We start from the raw sequence: 22,316 nt of genomic DNA, 5'->3' as shown, positions 1-22,316 counted from the left end.
GTCACCTGTGTGTGTGTGTGTGTGTGTGTGTGTGTGTGTGTGTGTGTGTGTGTGTGTGTGTGTGTGTGTGTGTGTGTGTGTGTGTGTGTGTGTGTGTGTACCTCCAGTGCTTTTATTGCCCTGCTATCTGTTGGCACTGCGGCTGTCTGCTGTAGCTCTGTTACCACAGGTAACAGGTGAATGATTACCTAAGGAGCCCCGACCAAGGGAGTCTTTCCTCAGGAACAGGCCATGGCCTAGCCATCAGGCTCACCACACTGTGACAGAGACAGAGTCACACACAGAACCATTCATTGTTGGGGTGTGGTAGCTAACCTACTGCCGGTAGATTTAGCTGTATTTAACTGACTGATGATAACATATTTTTCATTTGTGTCTATTTGTTATTGTTAGCAAGGGCAATGATAGCTGTATGCTAGTCTCATACCTTTTTTGGTTTCATACATGTTGTGAAACATAGTGACATATTGAAGTTTTGCATTATAAAAGTCAATTGAGCGTGTCTAGCTCTAGCTGATTAAATAGAACTGGAAGACCTAGGTATTCAACTCTTACACTACGAGGTCCGGAGCCTGCTGGTTTTCTGTTCTATCTGACAATTAATTGCACCCACCTGGTGTCCCAGGTCCCAGTCTCTGATTCTTTTTAAATTAGAAGGGAACAATGAAAATCAACGTAGTAGAACTGGCTTAGAGGTCCAGAGTTGAGTTTGTGGGCCTTGTAGGATACATTATGTTAAAAGAGTCACAGTCACAACCTGAAAAAGTCAAAGTCATAGTTAAATTTCATGCCAGAAAAAAATAACACTCCCTGAACTGCGTCACTTTTCCTTGGACTGAGTCCCACAGGTTGACATAGTATCTGCCTTCCTGCGCTGGTTCTGAGGCTCTCTGGGACTCTCACACAATACCCCTCACACAGACACTTACAAACTACAATGCCAGGAATGGATGCGTATATGCAGAAACCTATTCAGAAATATCCCCTGGCCTTAATTTAATTATCCTGCTGCCAAGCCAGCAAAAACTACCCTGAGTAGGACCTGAGGACTCAACTGGAGGGGAGTCAGTCCACAACTGCAAGCAAAGCTAAAAGTTTATCTTCATCTTAGCATAATCGTTATTGCAAAGGGCAAGGGAATTGATAGAGTGACTGACTGGAGCATTATGACCTTGAGGTGACCCCACTAGTGCAGCAGCAATGAGCCACACACACACACACACACACACACACACACACACACACACACACACACACACACACACACACACACACTAGTCTCTGAGCAGCAGTGAGTGAACAGTACAATTACTGTATAGCTTGCCTCGGATGACCACAAACACTCATTGTCACAGCATACCGCAGGGAACAGTTGACTTCTTATACTGAGGATAGTCAGGGGATCGGAGGATAAATTTGAGCATTGCAACAACTGCACAAACAAGCTACAACCATGTGTGTGTCCACTCGTTTAGAAGGCACTGCTTTGTGTTGTGCTGCTAGATAGGGTAGCACAAGTTCAGCATATTTACACAGTAACTATACCTTGAGCTTTAACAGTGATGATTTTGTAGATGCATATAGGATTTTGTAGATAATACAATTGTTTACAGTTATTTGCCCTCTAGGGTTGTTACTATAAAGTTGCTGAATTATAAAGCACTATAAATGTATACATCTGCATTTTTCATCATATAGGGAGCATTGGCTGAAAAAGTGGTCCCTCTCCCCCTCCCTGCTTTCTCTGCCCGCCTCCCTTCCCTTTTCTCTCCCTCACTTGGATCAAGGCTCCTCCAGTCCGCTGTCCTCACACGCTGTCTTCTTTTGCTCCACCCCTCCACACACCCTATCCCTTTCTGCATGACATCATCACACATCTGTTGTCCCAAAAGGGCGCTGATGACAAGGGCCACAAAATGACTAGCCTCTCTTTATCTTTCTTTCTCTTTGCCCTCTCACTCTTTTTCCCTCTCTTTCTCTTTCACTCATTACTATCACCCCATAGCACTCACATCTATAGCCATGAAATGCTTAGAAAGGCTGGTCATGACTCACATCAACACCATCATCCCAGACACCCTGAACCAAACTCCAATTACCAACCCAACATATCCACAGATGACGCAATCTCTATTGCACTCTACACTGCCCCAAACTACCTGGACAAAATAAATATATATGGAAGAATGCTGTTCATTGACTCCAGCTCAGCATTCAACACCATAGTCCCCTCCAAGATCACCACCAAGCTCAGGACCCTGGGATTTAACACCTGCCTCTGCAACTTGATCCTGGACTTTCTGACAGGCCGCCCCCCAGGCGGTGAATGTAGGCAACAACACACCTGCCACGCTGACCATCAACACGGAGTCCCTCAGGGGTGTGTGCTTAGTCCCATCCTCTGTACTCCCTGTTCACCCATGACTGCGTGGCCGCACACGACTCTAACACCATCATCAAGTTTGCTGATGACACGACGGTGGTAGGACTGATCACCAACAACAATGAGGCAACCTATAGGGAGGAGGTCAGAGATCTGGCACTGTGGTGCAAGGACAACAACCTTTCCCTCAAGGAGCTGATCGTGGACTTCAGGAAACGGAGGGGAAAGCACATCCCCATCCACATTGATGGGGCTGTAGTGGAGTGGGTCGAGAGCTTCAAATTCCTTTGTGTCCAAATAACTAAGGAATTAACATGGTCCACACACACAGTTGGGAAGTGGGTATGTCACACATACAAACACACTCACCACATACGCTGTTGCTACTGTCTATTATCTATCCTGTTGCCTAGTCACTTTACCCCTACCTATATGTACACAGTTACCTCAATTATCTCGTTACCCTGCACGTTGACTCGGTACTGGTATTCCCTGTATATAGCCATGTTACTTTACTCATTATTGTTATTCACTGTGTATTTACTGTGTATTTATTTATTCCTTGTGTCACTATTTTTATATTCATAGTAAACTCTGCATTGTTGGAGAAGGACCTGTAACTAAGCATTTCACTATTAGTCTACACCTGTTGTTTACGATTTAGCCAGTTGTTTGATTTAGCCAGTCTCTCTTTCTCTGCTGAGTCGAGTACTGCAAATATCAGGCTACATACATTAGCATGTCTGCTAGTGTTTTCTTCAACATGTGCTTTGATAAGCAGAAATGGTTGTTAAAGTTAAAACAAATTACCCGTTCAGCTGACCTCAGAGTTGACCCATGTGATTATAAGCAAGCTCAATCAGCAAGGTCAGCACTAATGCGACATGACTCTTTTGCCTTGTGGGTTGAGCCATTAGAACCTGCCAAAACCTGTTAAGCAGTGTGTGTGTGTGTGTGTGTGTGTGTGTGTGTGTGTGTGTGTGTGTGTGTGTGTGTGTGTGTGTGTGTGTGTGTGTGTGTGTGTGTGTGTGTGTGTGTGTGTGTGAGATTGTATGTTTCAACAAAAAAATCTAACCCTGTGGACTAATGGCACTCAGTATATTCAAGAAAGACTTAATCTGATATAAATCTAATATGTGTTTGGTTCCCAAATCCACTATTTTGGGAACAACCAGTTTATAATGGGAACCAATAACTATAACTTCACAATGTAGTGCTGTGATATAAGGGCCTTTACTTTTCCTGTCTTTGCTTTTGACATTTTGCCCCAAAAAGGGACAGTGCAAATAAACGTTTGCAATTTGCAGATAGTTACATAAAAGGTGAAAGATGTCTTTAAACGTCCAATACTCTTTTCAGGAAGTAATAATACGCCCAGTGGAAAATCACCGATTCAGCTATGAACTGGTTAGTTGTGTATCAATAATATCGATGCTTACTCTCTTGCCAAGGTGGGAATCAAAATGGCGGAACCACTGCAAGGCAGAGTCTCTGGTTTGGAGGGTGTTGAACAGTATGATCTCCTGCACTTTTTATGCTGCAAATATGGATGAGAAGAGACCTCATGTGGACATTTAGAGCATTGCTTTCCCACAGAGACAATCCAGAACTTCATTGGCATCATTCTATTTTAATATGGAATATACTGAAATTCATGGGTACTACATTAATAAAAAATATGAAAGTTGAAACATAAGTGGAAACAATGACAATATGCATGGGGTAGAGGTAAGGGAGATGCAAAAGCTGGAAGATTAGGCTATATCATCTGAGCTCAGCCATTCTTAAGTGTATTGTCTCTCTCTATTGGTAAAAACCATAAGGGAGAAGAAATCAGTTTCTTAGATCAGTTTCTGGGGGAAACTAACTTCATCCTACATAATCATGGCACCATTTTCTTGCTCCGTCTTGAACTAATAAATGTCTGGCACAGTGCATGCTTATCCCGCATGATGTTTTAATATTCAAAGGATTCTTTTGGAAGCTTAGCCTTTCCATTCTGATTAACTGTAATAGCAGTATAGTAAATAGTTGACTTACCAGTGAAATACACGTGTCGATGTTAATATAAATAATAAATATTTTATGTTGGCCAAAAGGGGTATTTTCTGAACGTTAAAACCCTGTAACAATTGTAGATATGTAGTGGTGTTATAATGTTAAATGATGTACTGTTTTATTTTTGTTTTTATGTGTAATGTAAGTGCCTTAATGTGTTTGGCCCCAGGAAGAGTAGTTGCTGCCCTGGCAGCAGCTACTGGGTATCCTTAATAAATACAAATAGAAATATGGAACAGGTTTGAAACTCAAAGCGATATTTAAAATGCATAAATCCTAGCAATAGCTTGTATGGAAAGGGATCATTTCCATAGACATTTATGTGCAGCATATTACAGTTTTCTTTTCAATTTCTAACATGCATTGGTCAAAACTGAAGTCATATTGTCAAAACTCTTCACACAGTCAGCGAACCAGAAGTGTATGTGGACCAAACTGTGAATAATTTGTCATAATAAAAATGTGTCAAAATACATTCAATGACCACATTCTCCAAAATCTATTAACTCTTTTTTTCATTCATACTCCACCACCTGCAAAACTATATATTTGCAGCACGTTTTCAAATACTAACACACTCTTTCCAAAACTGTTAAAAACACATTCAAAACAGAATGATGGTAAATGTTGCGCATTTCTGCAGAAACCAGATAGAAACATATAGAAAATCTAAGCAGAATATTTAATAATTTCATAAACATCTGATTGCAATTGCAATTATTTATTTTTTACAAGTATATTACCATATGCAAAGATAAAGGAGAACCAAAAAAAGACACTGTTAGTGTTTTTTAGATCGGTGTGTTATAAGTTACAATGTGTGCTTTCTGAGTGAGAATTGTTGCTAGTGTTATGGTCGAACAAGCTTATCTTGAGATATGTATGAAGTGTTTTGGTGGTTTGTGTAACATCTGCTTCCAAATCACACTCTCAAACACAAAGATCCCCTTAACGCAGCTCACTCTCCAGATCCCAATCACCTGAATTCTGATCACCTGTTCGCACACCTGTATGTCATTATCACACAATATTTAGTTCAGTTCTTTACACCTCATCATTGTGAGGTATTGTTTGTTTTGTGACATGCTTCTAGTCTGAGTGCTGGGTTTCCCGTAATGTAATCCTCCCATGTACGATAGTTTTGGCCTGCCTCACTAATGAGGTCCTTTGCCTATTCCTTGCCTGTGTACCGTAGCCTATTGGAGTTCCTGTTATCAACCTTTCAACAATTAAACACCTGCTATACCCTGTGCTTGAAACCAGCTCTCGGTCTCCCATCGTGTTCATTCGTTTGAGTGAGTTTGAGGTGAGATTAACTTTTTGGCTGAGATGCATGTTGGTAATGCAGACTGAAGAGTTTTGAAAAAGTGGCTTCAGTATTGACCAATGCTTGTTAGCAATTGAGAAACTGTAAACAAAATGTTTCCTATTCCGTTCATCAGCTTTTAAAAAGCTTAAATATGCTGCAAGGACAATAATGGCCCAAAACATGGATTTGCATTGAGTTTTTACCCCCTAAACATTGCAACAATTTCTCTTAGTTTAAGGTTTTCTAAATAGTGTAAATTAGATTTAATTACAAAGCAGCCACTGGGTTAGTTTACTTTTCATCTCCCATACTGTGTATGTGTAATTTACAATCTCATTGGAGCAGAGGGGGGTTACAGATTCCTGACTGTTAGTTTATGCTTTTTCCTTTTACATATAAGCGATGCCATGTGTTTGTCCATGCATATTACTGATGATGACAAATGCCTCTGCTGTTTTGTAACGGATACCAGCTAAGCCAGTTGTGTGTAATTGTCAACATGGTGGTCCGACCTCATATGGTCTTTTAGGCTGTATGGATGAGTTGAGATTACTTAAATGTGCTGGTTGGTCTCATCTTTTCCTACACTGTAGAGTATTTGGGGTGAATAGGATGAAAGTCAAGTGATATTTGTTGTGGTACCAGAAATAATCCCTTTATGGCACACAACATTTAACCCATAAAAGTCTTAGCAATTGTTCTATGATATCTATCTTAACATATGATTAATAACATGACCATCTAGCTATTTGATTCTCTATCTTTAGGGCACCTGGAGTTATCAGAAACAAATGTGTAAAAGTAATTTGATGGGGGTGGATTTCCACTTGACACATGCAGGAAGTCCTAGTCCAGGGGTTACCAAACTTGTATTGAACATTAGCTAAAATTGTCACTGGAATATCCAGGGGTCCCAACTTGGAAAAATGATATCCCCTATTTTAATGCTGTGTTTGTTCATATTCACTCAATGTTAGGTCCTGCCGGCTGTCCAGAAACACAACGACATGAAAGTAAAGTCTTACAGTATAAGAGGTTCTTAGTTGACTCTAGAAGGTTGTATTATATACCCATTTGAAGAGAAAGTGAATTTGTTTGGTAAGATTACAGATCTTCTCAGGGGACCCCATTTCAATTTTGGGGGACTCCACATGGGGTCCCGAAACCAAGTTTGGGAACCACTGTCCTAGTCACAAGTGGCTACACTGTAGCTCCTAAATCTGTCATGCCAAAAATATTAATATACATGGCTAACGGGGACATTGGGAGAATCTCAATTGCATACTCCTCACATCCTCTCCCCTCGCCGGCTTCTCAAAACCCATTGGATGAGAGAGTCAGAGGTGAGGTCCCTTCTCTTCCAATGGGTTTTGGGAAGACGAGCAGATGCAATTGAGTTTCTCCAATGGTATCCTACCTGACTGTCACTATCCCTGTCCTTGGGTCAAATTGTAAGAGAGGACAGAGGCCATCTTGCACCAAACAAGTTCTCTATCCTTGTGTGAATCCATCCCCAGAGAGAAAGGATAAAGACAACTTACTGTAACTGTCTGTTATGCTGTGAAGTTTTCCCGGTGGTTGCAAACCAAAATGATTTTAATCCCTTCCCTCCCTTACTATGTAAAAATATGATAAGAAACAGATACCATTGTCCAGACCAGTCGAAATAGTGAGTGTGCTGTTTAAGTGCTGTCTTGGATTTAAACGCAGTGGTTAAATACACTAACAACGGATACGTCCTAAATGGCACCCTATTGCCTATATAGGCAATAGGGTGCCATTTGAGATGCACACTGTCTGCTGTGTTTTGTGCGGGCACTGAACAGAAAGCCAACAATATTATTCTGTGAGATGTCTGCTGGAATCAGAAGTAGGACACGAGTTGTGTTTTACTGACAGAGGCTTTGTTGGAATGAAAGATATTAAAGCCTGGATTGAGTTATCAGCTATAGAATTCAATCTAACTCTAAGGTTCTTTGGTAGAGGTTTTAGACTGTGTGAATCTGAGTCTTTGTGGTCACAGATCTGTAGCGTTATATCAGTTGTGACCAAGAGGTTGGCAAATAAGTTCAAGTATGAAGGGTGTAGTGCCGTGGTTCTCAACTCTCGAGTACCCCCAACACCACACATTTGTGTTGTAGCCACAGACAAAATCACCTGATTCAACTCATTGAGAGCTTGATAATAAGTTGACAAGTTGAATCAGGTGTGCTGTTGGGGTACTGGAGGAGTGGGGAAACACTGGTGTAGTGGGTTGCCTTGCCTGCCTCTTAAAAAGGGTGAGTCTGTCACAGTCTCAGCATGGTGTTGTTTTTCTGATCTGATATAATTAAAGAATGCGGGATATTATTTTGATTAAAACAAAGCGTGCCTTTCATACTTGTTTGACTGCTCAGTGGTCAGCTGGTCCGGTTTGTGCCAGCAGAGCAAGATGAAGAGCACAACAGTCGATGTCTTCAACACTTCACTAACATGACAAGACATCTGAAAATGAGAGAGAAGAGAGAGACAGCATGGGCTTTGCCCTCGGCCATCATCCCATGAGAGAAGTATCCTTGTAAAACGGTCCATGCTTTGAAGGTTGTTTGAAACTAAACATCACCATCCCCACCCATTGAGAGCTTTTACTCAAACTAAGTTTCTAGGCAAACAAGCTGTTATTTGCATGGAACATCTTTTAAAGGGGAGACTGCAAATATGTCTGTCTTTGTTTCTCATTCTCATCTGATATTTTAGAGAGCTTTTGGTGGTTTTATTTGCATTTCTTGGAAGTTTAACACGTGGCAACAACATGGGCCTGTTTGAGAAGAATCACTCAGCTTAGATACATTTGTCTTCATGAACTAGTAAATGATTCCTGACAAGATTAATACTAAGGAAAATAAATAATAGCTTCTTTCTGCAGTTTGTTTTCAAGATCACAACTATTTGACCTCCTTGAAGTTGACAGTGATGGCAATGCATTCTAACTTTCAACCACATGAGGGTATCCTCGAGATCTAAATACCATTGAGAGAGCAAGATAATTCATTGTATCCTCAAAGTAGCCTACATTCTTTCTATAGTTGTTATTTAGGGGTTGAGTTGTTATATTGTGTCATCCACCCATGTGTGTCCTACGTGTTTCTACATCAACCAATGTTATGGTGTCTCTTATCGGTTGAAATGAACTGGACACCTGTCCTGCATGCCTGCACAATCAATTGGTGGTTTTACACGTGTGAAATTTAATGAGACCTGTTGAAGACGGAATGTCCAGAAATATTAGCCTACCTAACACCATAATAACAACAATATACATTCATAAAGCACATAGCATTTGAGACAGTATTGGTCACATGGATTAATTGATTGAAAAAAATATGTAGTTGGGAGCTAAATAGGGAAGTCCCGTTTGGTTTTAACAGGGGGGTGGGCGGTATAGCACTGTCTGTCTCCCTCTGCCAATGATAAAACAGCGGCACATACCTGCTGTCCCAGAATCTAAAATCCACCCCATCAGTCTAGGAGGACAACCACATTAACACCACTGCCGTCAAGTGATGACCCGTCCAGTCTCCTCGTCTGAAGCCAACGCTACTACCGGGGGCTTGGAGCTGCATAGCACCAACGCTCCGCGGACTGACCCCAAGAACTAGACGCGATTAACCCAAAGAAGAGAACAGAGATTTGTTTGATACGAACTCCCAGGACTACTTATCTTCTAAAGGAATGATTTAAACTACTTTCATTTTCCCCCTCACTCAAGCAAGCAGCGGCCGTTGTGTTCAATGACACCATGCTCATTGTCTCGTCCCGCAGTGCGCTGCTGTCCGTCTACTATCCCCAGATCTTCCTCATCCTCACCAGCGGTAGCTACCTGTAGGTTGGCACGTGCTTTTTACCCTTCTCTTCAACAGGTGCTTGTACAGCCATGTGATGGTGTGCATTTGTAAGATCTCTAAAAAATGTATCGCTTATGCACTAATTTAATTAATTTGTTGATTTACGCACGTGGAAATTATAGAGCTTCTATAAAATGAATAAATTAAACAGGTGCTTGTAAAATACAGCCATTGTTGTGATCTGTTTGGTTTTGTGACTGAAAATAGAATATTAATAACAAAACCATTTGTTTAAGATCTCATTTAAAAAAAATGTATTTTATAGCTTAAAAGTCTTTATGCACTACATCTTTTAATTAATTTGATGGATTAAATGACGTATTCACAGTGTTCAATAAGGAAATTATAGAGCATATGTGGTTTATAATTTCACTATAAAATGAATAAATTAAATCAACTTTTGGAACTTATATAATAGCCTATTGTAAAATACTGGGATTGATATTGGCCTTTACATGAAATTGTTGGTGTCAAACAATATCTGTTTGGTTTTGTGACTGAAAATAGAATATTAATAACAAAACCTATAAGAAAACCTCTTAACAAGAATAAAAACGTTTAACGAATATTTAACATGTCTGAAGAGCTTCATTTAAACTGGAACCGCTGGAACTGCTCCGCCCTGGGCGAGAGGACCGTATTTGGACAAGAGCTGAGAGTAGGTCAGTCTACCTGCTGCAATGAGTCTAGTCAAATGCACATCACTTGTTAGGGGGTGCTGGGCCGAAGAAAACTGGTAGGGACAGTTTCCCGGATGCAGATTAACCCTAGTCCTGGACTAAAAACTATTTTTGATGGAGATTGCCCATTAAACTTGCTTTTTAGTCCAGGACTAGGCTTAATCTGTGTCTGGGAAATCACCCTGGGGCTCCCGAGTGGCGCAGCGGTCTAGGCACTGCATCTGTTGTATCACAACCGGCCATGATTGGGAGTCCCATAGGGCGGCGCAGCTTCATCCGGGTTAGGGTTTGGCCAAGGTAGGCCGGTTCAACCGACTTCCCTAGTTAAATAAAGGTTAATTAGATGAAGTAGGACCCCCAATGGTGTGGGTCCTACTTCATCTCTACATTCTCTACAGTGTGGCTGCTCCACACTGAGAAGAATATAATGGTTTATGATGATGATGCAGTGATTGCATCAGAATGCCCACCAGACCAAGCATTGGCTAGAAATAGTGGAAAGCTAAGCATCTGATTGTGTCTCGGGGGCAGAGTGAGAAGTCACTGGCTTTTCCTGTGCCCCGATGAAAACATATAGGTCTACTGTCAGTGACTAGTGCCTAACTCACAGTCCAACCAACGCTTTCCAAGGTGCATGACACAGAGGATAAGCTGGATATATAACAAATATGATCTGCCACTCTTACAGGAAACTTAACAATCAATTAAAGTTGTTTCTGTTGAACTTACTTTTTCTTCCCAATGGCTATGTTTAGGCCAGGGCACTGGAGAGGTTATGGTAGTTCAGAGCCATACGATTTGGTGAAGGTGGGAGCGATAGCTATCTTCATGGCCAGTTTGGTTGTTGTAGTGAGTGTGGTGCTACTCCTGCAATAGAAGCAACAATGGGAGGTTCACAAACTCATATAATGAAGATTTACATTTTTTAATTTTACCTTTATTTAACCAGGCAAGTCAGTTACGAACAAATTCTTATTTTCAATGATGGCCTAGGAACAGTGGTTAACTGCCTGTTCAGGGGCAGAATGACAGATTTGTACCTTGTCAGCTCAGGGGTTTGAACTTGCAACATTCCGGTTACTAGTCCAACGCTCTAACCACTAGGCTAGCCTGCTGGCTACCCTGCCCTGAAACTACTTCAGTGAAATCTTCCAGTGAGAGTACTATTCTTTCACCATCATCCTTCTTCGATAACCACAGTGAATACCGTACTTTGATTCCTTAATATTAGTAATACGGGAACAATTGAAACTTGAAGCCGTGTTGCTAGTGTTCTGAAGGGGTTTCAATCCTACAACAGTCTGTCCTACATGTGACCTCGTTATGTAGAAGTCTGTCCTGCCTCTGGGCTTTTTTACATTCATTCTTACAACACTGACTGACTTAAATACAGTAAGTCTGTATTAATTATTGTGTGAAAATGTGGGTGTGGCTGAGGTGCACCCGAGAACAACTCGGAAACCAGATTGCATAGCGGAGAACGTAAGGTGGGATTCGAAATGGTCGATGGTCGATGATCTGTCTGCTCACTTGGCTTTCGAAGACTTTAGGAAGGCAGTGCAGGATGGATATAGGGCTGTAACAGTTTGGGGTCTAAAGTGTCTCCCCCATTTAGGAAGCGAGGGTCCAGCTGATTTGTAGGGATCCAGATTTGCAGCTCTTTCAGAACATCAGCTGTTTGGATTTGGGTAAAGGAGAAGCGGGGGGGAGGGGTCTTGGTGCAGAGCTTAAGGCTCTGCATGTCCAGCCGGTTGTCAAGAAGTTCCTCTTCAATCACTTAATTTGATTGACCTGCAAGGACAGAGAACATATAACTATTGAGTGAGACCAGGTTTCTGTCTTGACCACTAATCAAAGTCAGCTACAGCAGTTAGAATACCAACAACAATGGAACCAAGAATGCATTACTCTATAATGAAAACAAATTTATATGCTAGGGATGACGTTTGGCAGCTCGAGGAAAACATTCACTATTCTACATTTACTGAAAGGTCTGGTTCTCTGGTTCGGACTGATGAGAGAATACTTCTGAGTTAGTTTAAAGTTATGGATCAGGGAGCCACAGAGCTAATGGGATCTATGAGTGAGTTTGTCAGGTTGGAGAGAAGCCACCCCATTGCCTTCCACTAGACGCCATGCATTAATACTGAGGTTGTTGAGGAGAATGGAAGCCAACATAGGATATTTCCTGCCTCAATCAAGATACTATCACAAGGACAACGCAATAGTAATGTTATATACAGTAATTCATTTCCTTTCCATGAGGTAAATGTTAATGTGTTTGTTATGAAATGGAAAGCTTGCCATTTGAAAGGCTCTCACAGGTATTTATCGTTGCTCTGACGGTGTAGTTTGACAGATTGATCAATGGTATACCAGATGTGAGAATGTATCATGTGGTTGTGGGTCTACAACTCATAAGTTACCACCACCAGCTACAAAAACAATGAGTAATGTTCACTTCAGATTTATCTAGCATCTTTAAGTGGATTTGTGTGTTTATTAACTTCTTATAAATCATTTACAAGACATGATGCTACATCCATAAACAACTTGTCTAGAGTGAAGGTAGTGAGCTCAATAACACTACATTGTGAGCTATAGAATGACATGTGTTGGCTGAAACAGAAACCAACTGGCACACATTAAGTGCACTTATAGATAGGATAATCGACGCTGAATAAAAACAGAAACGTAACATGTAAATTGTTGGTCCCATGAGCTGAAATAAAAGATCCCATAATTTTTCCACACGCTAAAAATATTATTACTCTGAAATGTTGTGCACAAATTTGTTTACATCCCTGATAGTGAGCATTTCTCTTCTGCCAAGATAATCCACCCACCTGACATGTGTGGCATATCAAGCTGATTAAATAAACATGATCATTACACAGGTGCAACTTTTGCTGGGGACAATAAAAGGCCACTCTAAAATGTGCAGTTTTGTCAGTCAGCACAATGACACAGATGGCTCCAGTTTAGAGGGAGTGTGCAATTGGTATGTTGACCAATTGTTGCCAGAGAATCTAATGTTAATTTTAATTTCTCTACCATGAGCCACCTCCAATGTAATTTTAGAGAATTTGGTATGGGCAGGCATGAGCTACAGACAACGAACACAATTGTATTTTACTGATGGTCATTTCAATGCATACCGTGACGAGATCCATGCCATTCATCCGCCGCCATCACCTCATGTTTCAGCATGATAATGCACGGCCCCATGTCGCAAGATCTGTACACTATTCTTGGAAGCTGATAATGCCCCAGTTCTTCCATGGCCTGCATACTAACCAGACATGTCACCCGTTGAGCATGTTTGGGATGCTCTTGCTCAACGTGTACGACAGCGTGTTCCAGTTCCCGGCAATATCCAACAACTTTGCACAGCCATTGAAGAGGAGTGGGAAAACATTCCACAGGCCACAATCAACAGCCTAATCAACTCTATGCGAAGGAAATATGTTGCGTTGGTGGCCACACCAGATACTGACTGGTATTCTGATCCTCGCCCCTACCAACAGACACATCTGTATTCCCAGTCATTTGAAATACATAGATTAGGGCCTACTGAATTTATTTCAATTGACTGATTTCCTTATATGAACTTCAACTCTAATTGTTGCATGTTGCATTTATATTTTTGTTCAGTATATATACTCTATAATACTATAGTACATACAGTAGTTTTTACTGTATCTGCTGTACAGACACAGATACATTAAGGCTCCTCTGGTAACCAGCAGATGTCACTTTGGTTTTATCAGTGGAGTCTTACCAGCCCGCCTGTTAAAAATTAGGGCTGGGTAAGAGTCCAGTAGACAGAGACTATCAAATAAGGAATGGTAGGTATTTATTAGCCTGTTATAGCTTAATTACATTACACTAGTATAAGGCCGGACTGCAGTCAGGTCACCCAGTAATGTAAATTGTGTTGTAGTGGGCCACAAGCCTTTCATTAGGCTACAACATAAAATACTGTACTATACTGTAACAAACTCATACTATGTACTGTAATGCACTACAACTTACCTAGGACTAGTGCAAGGTAACTCTTTGCCCCTTTCTTTGCCCCTCTCTCTCTCTCCAGGTAGCCGAGAGGCGGCTTTCACCTATGCCATCACGGCGGCTGGCGTGGCACATTCGGTGACAGCAGCGTGTAGTCAGGGCAACCTGAGCCAGTGTGGCTGCGACTGGGAGAAGCAGGGCTACCATGACCAGGAGGAGGGCTGGAAGTGGGGAGGCTGCTCGGCCAACATCAAGTACGGCGTGGAGTTCTCCATACGCTTCGTAGATGCCCGAGAGATCAAGAAGAACGCCAGACGTCTGATGAACCTGCATAATAATGAGGCAGGACGAAAGGTAAAGTGACTGACACTGCTTGTCTTGTTGTCTGGGGTTTTAACACACCTAACAAAAATGTAGTTGTTTCTGTAGAGATCTAGAATAGAAGAAAATAGAATATAATACAACTCCATCAGAAAAGTATATTGAACAGAAATATAAATGTTTCATGAGCTGAAATAAACGATCTCAGAAATGTTCAATACACACAAAGTGTAATTCTCTCAAATTTTGTGCACAGATTTGTTCACAACCCTGTTAGTGGGCATTTCTCGGTTGCCAAGATAATCTATCCACCTGACAGGTATGGCATATTAAGAAGCTGATGAAACAGCATGATCATTACACAGGTGAACCTTGTGCTGGAGACAATAAAAGGCCACTCTAAAATGTACAGTTTTGTCACACAACACAATGCCACAGTTTTGAAGGAGGGTGCAATTGGCATGCTGGCTGCAGGAATGTCCACCAGAGCTGTTGCCAGTCATTTTAATTGCTCTACCATAAGCTGCCTCCTATGGTGTTTTAGAATTTAGAATTTGGCAGTACGCCCAACCACGCCAGCCCAGGACCTACACATCCAGCTTCTTCACCTGCGGGATCATCTGAGACCATCCAACTGGACAGCTCTGTTAAAACTGTGGGTTTGCACAACCAAAGAATTTCTGCACAACCTGTCAGAAACCGTCTCAGGGAAGCTCATCTGTGTGCTCGTCATCCTCACCACGGTCATGACCTGACTGCAGTTCGGCGTCAAATCAAATCAAATCAAAATGTATTTGTCACATACACATGGTTAGCAGATGTTAATGCGAGTGTAGCGAAATGCTTGTGCTTCTAGTTTCGACAATGCAGTGATAACCAACAAGTAATCTAACTAACAATAAGGGGATAAAGAATATGTACATAAGGATATATGAATGAGTGATGGTACAGGGCAGCATACAGTAGATGGTATCGAGTACAGTATGTACATATGAGATGAGTATGTAGACAAAGTAAACAAAGTGGCATAGTTAAAGTGGCTAGTGATACATGTATTACATAAGGATGCAGTCGATGATATAGAGTACAGTATATACGTATGCATATGAGATGAATAATGGAGGGTAAGTAACATTATATAAGGTAGCATTGTTTAAAGTGGCTAGTGATATATTTACATCATTTCCCATCAATTCCCATTATTAAAGTGGCTGGAGTTGGGTCAGTGTCAGTGACAGTGTGTTGGCAGCAGCCACTCAATGTTAGTGGTGGCTGTTTAACAGTCTGATGGCCTTGAGATAGAAGCTGTTTTTCAGTCTCTCGGTCCCAGCTTTGATGCACCTGTACTGACCTCGCCTTCTGGATGATAGAGGGGTGAACAGGCAGTGGCTCGGGTGGTTGATGTCCTTGATGATCTTTATGGCCTTCCTGTAACATCGGGTGGTGTAGGTGTCCTGGATGGCAGGTAGTTTGCCCCCGGTGATGCGTTGTGCAGACCTCACTACCCTCTGGAGAGCCTTACGGTTGAGGGCGGAGCAGTTGCCGTACCAGGCGGTGATACAGCCTGCCAGGATGCTCTCGATTGTGCATCTGTAGAAGTTTGTGAGTGCTTTTGGTGACAAGCCGAATTTCTTCAGCCTCCTGAGGTTGAAGAGGCGCTGCTGCGCCTTCTTCACGACGCTGTCTGTGTGGGTGGACCAATTCAGTTTGTCTGTGATGTGTATGCCGAGGAACTTAAAACTTGCTACCCTCTCCACTACTGTTCCATCGATGTGGATAGGGGGGTGTTCCCTCTGCTGTTTCCTGAAGTCCACAATCATCTCCTTAGTTTTGTTGACGTTGAGTGTGAGGTTATTTTCCTGACACCACACTCCGAGGGCCCTCACCTCCTCCCTGTAGGCCGTCTCGTCGTTGTTGGTAATCAAGCCTACCACTGTTGTGTCGTCCGCAAACTTGATGATTGAGTTGGAGGCGTGCGTGGCCACGCAGTCGTGGGTGAACAGGGAGTACAGGAGAGGGCTCAGAACTCACCCTTGTGGGGCCCCCGTGTTGAGGATCAACGGGGAGGAGATGTTGTTGCCTACCCTCACCACCTGGGGGCGGCCCGTCAGGAAGTCCAGTACCCAGTTGCACAGGGCGGGGTCGAGACCCAGGGTCTCGAGCTTGATGACGAGCTTGGAGGGTACTATGGTGTTGAATGCCGAGCTGTAGTCGATGAACAGCATTCTCACATAGGTATTCCTCTTGTCCAGGTGGGTTAGGGCAGTGTGCAGTGTGGTTGAGATTGCATCGTCTGTGGACCTATTTGGGCGGTAAGCAAATTGGAGTGGGTCTAGGGTGTCAGGTAGGGTGGAGGTGATATGGTCCTTGACTAGTCTCTCAAAGCACTTCATGATGACGGAAGTGAGTGCTACGGGGCGGTAGTCGTTTAGCTCAGTTACCTTAGCTTTCTTGGGAACAGGAACAATGGTGGCCCTCTTGAAGCATGTGGGAACAGCAGACTTGTATAGGGATTGATTGAATATGTCCGTAAACACACCGGCCAGCTGGTCTGCGTATGCTCTGAGGGCGCGGCTGGGGATGCCGTCTGGGCCTGCAGCCTTGCGAGGGTTAACACGTTTAAATGTCTTACTCACCTCGGCTGCAGTGAAGGAGAGACCTCATGTTTTCGTTGCAGGCCGTGTCAGTGGCACTGTATTGTCCTCAAAGCGGGCAAAAAAGTTATTTAGTCTGCCTGGGAGCAAGACATCCTGGTCCGTGACTGGGCTGGGTTTCTTCTTGTAGTCCGTGATTGACTGTAGACCCTGCCACATGCCTCTTGTGTCTGAACCGTTGAATTGAGATTCTACTTGGTCTCTGTACTGACGCTTAGCTTGTTTAATAGCCTTGCGGAGGGAATAGCTGCACTGTTTGTATTCGGTCATATTACCAGACACCTTGCCCTGATTAAAAGTAGTGGTTCGCGCTTTCAGTTTCACGCGAATGCTGCCATCAATCCACGGTTTCTGGTTAGGGAATGTTTTTATCATTGCTATGGGAACGACATCTTCAACGCACGTTCTAATGAACTCGCACACCGAATCAGCGTATTCGTCAATATTTTTATCTGACGCAATACGAAACATGTCCCAGTCCACGTGATGGAAGCAGTCTTGGAGTGTGGAGTCAGCTTGGTCGGACCAGCGTTGGACAGACCTCAGCGTGGGAGCCTCTTGTTTAAGTTTCTGTATGTAGGCAGGGATCAACAAAATGGAGTCGTGGTCAGCTTTTCCGAAAGGGGGGCGGGGCAGGGCCTTATATGCGTCGCGGAAGTTAAAGTAACAATGATCCAAGGTTTTACCACCCCTGGTTGCGCAATCGATATGCTGATAAAATTTAGGGAGTCTTGTTTTCAGATTAGCTTTGTTAAAATCCCCAGCTACAATGAATGCAGCCTCCGGATAAATGGTTTCCAGTTTGCAAAGAGTTAAATAAAGTTCGTTCAGAGCCATCGATGTGTCTGCTTGGGGGGGGATATATATACGGCTGTGATTATAATCGAAGAGAATTCTCTTGGTAGATAATGCGGTCTACATTTGATTGTGAGGAATTCTAAAATCAGGTGAACAGAAGGATTTGAGTTCCTGTATGTTTCTTTCATCACACCATGTCTCGTTAGTCATGAGGCATACGCCCCCGCCACTCTTCTTACCAGAAAGATGTTTGTTTCTGTCGGCGTGATGCGTGGAGAAACCCGTTGGCTGCACCGCCCCGGATAGCGTCTTCCCAGTGAGCCATGTTTCCGTGAAGCAGAGAACGTTACAGTCTCTGATGTCCCTCTGGAATGCTACCCTTGCTCGGATTTCATCAACCTTGTTGTCAAGAGACTGGACATGGCAAGAATTCATAACCAACTTCAGTGGGCAAATGCTCACCTCCGATGGCCACTGGTGCGCTAGAGAAGAGTGCTCTTCACGGATGAATCCTGTTTGTTTTCTCTTGATTGATGTTTGACAGCATGTTCCAGTTCCCAGCTATATCCAGCAACTTCACAGAGCCATTAACCCCTCTAGGGTACGTGGGACGGTAGCGTCCCACCTTGCCAACATCCGGTGAAATTCCAGAGCGCAAAATTCAAAAATAATATATTCAAATATTTAACATTCTTTAAAATATGTGTTGAAAATGTGTCAAAATAAAGGTTAACTTCTTGTTAATCCAGCTGCCGTGTCAGATTTCAAAAAGGCTTTACGGCGAAAGCAAACCATGCGATTATCTGAGTACAGTGCCCCGCATACAAAACTATGAAAAATATATTTCAACCAGGCACAAAAGTCAGAAATAGCAATATAATTAATAACCTTTGAAGTTCTTCTTCTGTTGACACTCCAAAATGTCCCGGAAACATCACAAATTGTCCTTTTGTTCGATAATGTCCTTCTTTATGTCCCAAAAATGTCAATTTATTTGGCGCGTTTGATTCAGAAATACACCGGTTTCAACTCGCCCAACATGTCTACAAAGTATCTAATAAGTTACCTGTAAACCTGGTCCCAAACATTTCAAACAACGTTGCTAATCCAGTACCGTAAAACGTAAAAAATTAATAACATTTAAGACGGAGCTCCTTGTCACGCGCACCAAAACAGTAGAGTCCACCTGGAGTGACACTTACAATGAATATCACTACTTCTTCATTTCTCAAAAGAAAAACATCGAACAATTTGTAAAGACTGTTGACATCTAGTGGAAGCCATAGGAACTGCAACCAGGTTCCTAATAAAAAGGGCATCCCATGGAAAATCCTTTGACCTCAATTTTCTTTTCCTTGGATGGTTTGTCCTCTGGGTTTTGCCTGCCAAATCAGTTCTGTTATACTCACAGACATTATTTTAACAGTTTAAGAAACGTTAGTGTATTCTATCCAAATCTACCAATTATATGCATATCCAAGCTTCTGGGCCTGAGTAACAGGCAGTTCACTTTGGCCATGCTTTTCATCCGGATGTCAAAATACTGCCCCCTACCCAAGAGAGGTTAAAGAGTGGGACAACAATCCACACGACACAATCAACAGCCTGATCAACTCAATGCGAAGGAGATGCCACGCCAGATACTGACTGGTTTTCTGATCCACACCCCTACCTTTTTTATGAAGGTATCTGTGACCAACAGATGCATATCTGTATTCCCAGTCATGTAAAATCTATAGATTACAGCCTAATCTATTTATTTCAATGACTGATTTCTTTAAATGAACTTAACTCAGTAAAATCTTTGAAATTGTTGCTTGCTGCATTTATATATTTTTCAGTATAAATATAAGTTCAGCGGAGACAGCATCGCTGTGCTAAATTATGCTATACTCGTTTAAAACAGAGGGTTTCAGAATGTGTGTGTGTGAACCATGCGTGTGTGCCTGCCATGTGTCGGTGTGTACGTGAGCATGCTCGTGTGTGTGTGAGTGGAGGGAATGCAAGACCAGGCAAACCGGCTGCCAAATGGAGGCCTGCCATAACCCTGCAGTCCCATTCATTGAATTACAGAGCATTAAGTCAGGATACAGGATATTATTGCAAAGTCTCTCTCTCTTCCTCTCTCAGTGGCAGTTCGCAAAACCATACTGCTGCACCACTGCACACACTGAACAAACCTAATCAAGCCAATTCCCCTAACTTGATAGCAGGGCAGATCAAGAGCAACAGGCTTGATACACTGATACACTCGTACATGATAGGCAAGTAGGCTACAGTACTGGCCACCCAGTTAGAAGTTTTACTTCAATTCCTATAGACAATGTATCTAAGCAACACTGATAGCAACTTCTAACACAAAGCAATATCTATCATTTTTGGGTGAACATTGGGCTACATAAACATTTCCGATTTGGTCAAAACTATATAACTCAACCCTAAATGGTAAACTGTTATCTGTCAAATGTGTCCGCTGAATATATCTGTGAGGCATTAACACTTAAATTGCACATGAAACCTCAGTACAACGTTATACATGTTCTGGTTACATGAGAGTTCTGGTTGTTCATTCTGTCCATTGTGGTCTTTAGGAAGGTCAAGTTAGTAAGAGAATAGAGGCTTGAACCTGGCACCACTGTCCAGTTGGGGGATTTGAAATATGTACTCCATATGGACTTTAGGTTATATTGCAGGGGATGCCCCTAGTTAATAGAATTGTAGTATTGTTGAATGAATTGGAAAATACAATTTGTGGATATGTGGGCTGGCCTAAACCTTTTCTTGCAAATCTCCAATTCACATCACTGTGAATTAAGTAGTTAAGATGTAACACTTAAGAGTGTGCTTTTGAACTCTAACAATGGCAGCATATGACTAACTAGCCTGATCCACCATCCTGACCGCTGGGCTCGGTTTGTTTCACTTCACGTAATCACCTAATTTGTGTAGAGAAACAGAATGTAAGCTTGTGAGATCAGGATGGTTGAACTAGTTAATAACCATCAATGACAACTAATGACTCTCAAACACTTTAAGCTACCTACACACAACTATTCAACATTTGGGACATGCCAACTCTGTCTCAAAGCATGTATCTAGCCCTCAGGTCATGTCAAACTTTTCCAAACCCTGTATCCAACCCTCTTCTCTCCTCTCCCTCAGATCCTGGAGGAGCATATGAAGCTGGAGTGTAAGTGTCATGGCGTGTCGGGCTCCTGCACAACCAAGACCTGCTGGACCACCCTACCCAAGTTCCGGGAGATCGGCTACGTCCTGAAAGAGCGCTATGGCGAGGCGGTCCAAGTCGAACCTGTCCAGGCCTCGCGTCTCCGTCAACCCTCCTTCCTGCGTCTGAAGGAGTCGCGGGGGGTACCAGAAACCCACGGACACAGATTTGGTCTACCTGGAGAGGTCTCCTAACTACTGCGAGGAGGACACGGCGACAGGGAGCACAGGGACGCGGGGTAGGCTGTGTAACCACACGTCACCCCATACTGACGGCTGCAATCTGATGTGTTGTGGTAGAGGCCACAACACCCACCAGAACACCCGCGTGTGGCAGTGCAACTGCAAGTTCCAGTGGTGCTGTTTTGTGAAGTGTAACATGTGCAGTGAGAGGTCTGAGGTGTTCACCTGCAAATGATGGATGGATGGATGGAGGAGGAGGGGGACGGAGAGAGCTGGGAAAGGGGACAAGGGACAGGGCAAGGCCATGAGAGAGGATACAAGGAAAGGAAAAAAGGATATTAGGACGGGAAGAACTCTTCAGGATGTACTCTACAGTGGACGTGGAAATTGTTAGATTCTTCATGACTTAATTTTGCACATTGGACATCCTATTTCATTTTTTTTTTAAAAGATTAAACTAAAGATTGAACTAAAATTACTTTGATAGAAAGTACTTTGAGAAGTAGGTTGCCTTGGTGGAAGAGTGTGGTAACATCTCACAGCAAGAACTGGCAAATCTGGTGCAGTCCATGAGGAGGAGATGCACTGCAGTACTTAATGCAGCTGGTGGCCACACCAGATACTGACTGTTACTTTTGATTTTGACCCCCCACCCCCCTTTGTTCAGGGACACATTATTCAATTTCTGTTAGTCATATGTCTGTGGAACTTGTTCAGTTTATGTCTTTTATTGAATCTTGCTATGTTCATACAAATATTTACATGTCAAGTTTGCTGAAAATAAACGCAGTTGACAGTGAGAGGACGTTT

The 22,316-nt window shown here is 42.6% G+C and overlaps 1 pseudogene; it reads left to right on the top strand.

The window, feature by feature from the left end:
* The first annotated feature begins 10,208 nt into the window (after nucleotides 1-10,208).
* Nucleotides 10,209-21,741, top strand: LOC118372494 (protein Wnt-7b-like; annotated as a pseudogene).
* Nucleotides 21,742-22,316: the final 575 nt, after the last annotated feature.

The sequence above is a fragment of the Oncorhynchus keta genome, chromosome 13 (genome assembly GCF_023373465.1).
Source record: "Oncorhynchus keta strain PuntledgeMale-10-30-2019 chromosome 13, Oket_V2, whole genome shotgun sequence".
Lineage (NCBI taxonomy): Eukaryota > Metazoa > Chordata > Actinopteri > Salmoniformes > Salmonidae > Oncorhynchus > Oncorhynchus keta.
The sequence above is the reverse complement of the archived record's forward strand: the minus strand, read 5'-3'. Positions and strand labels throughout refer to the sequence as shown.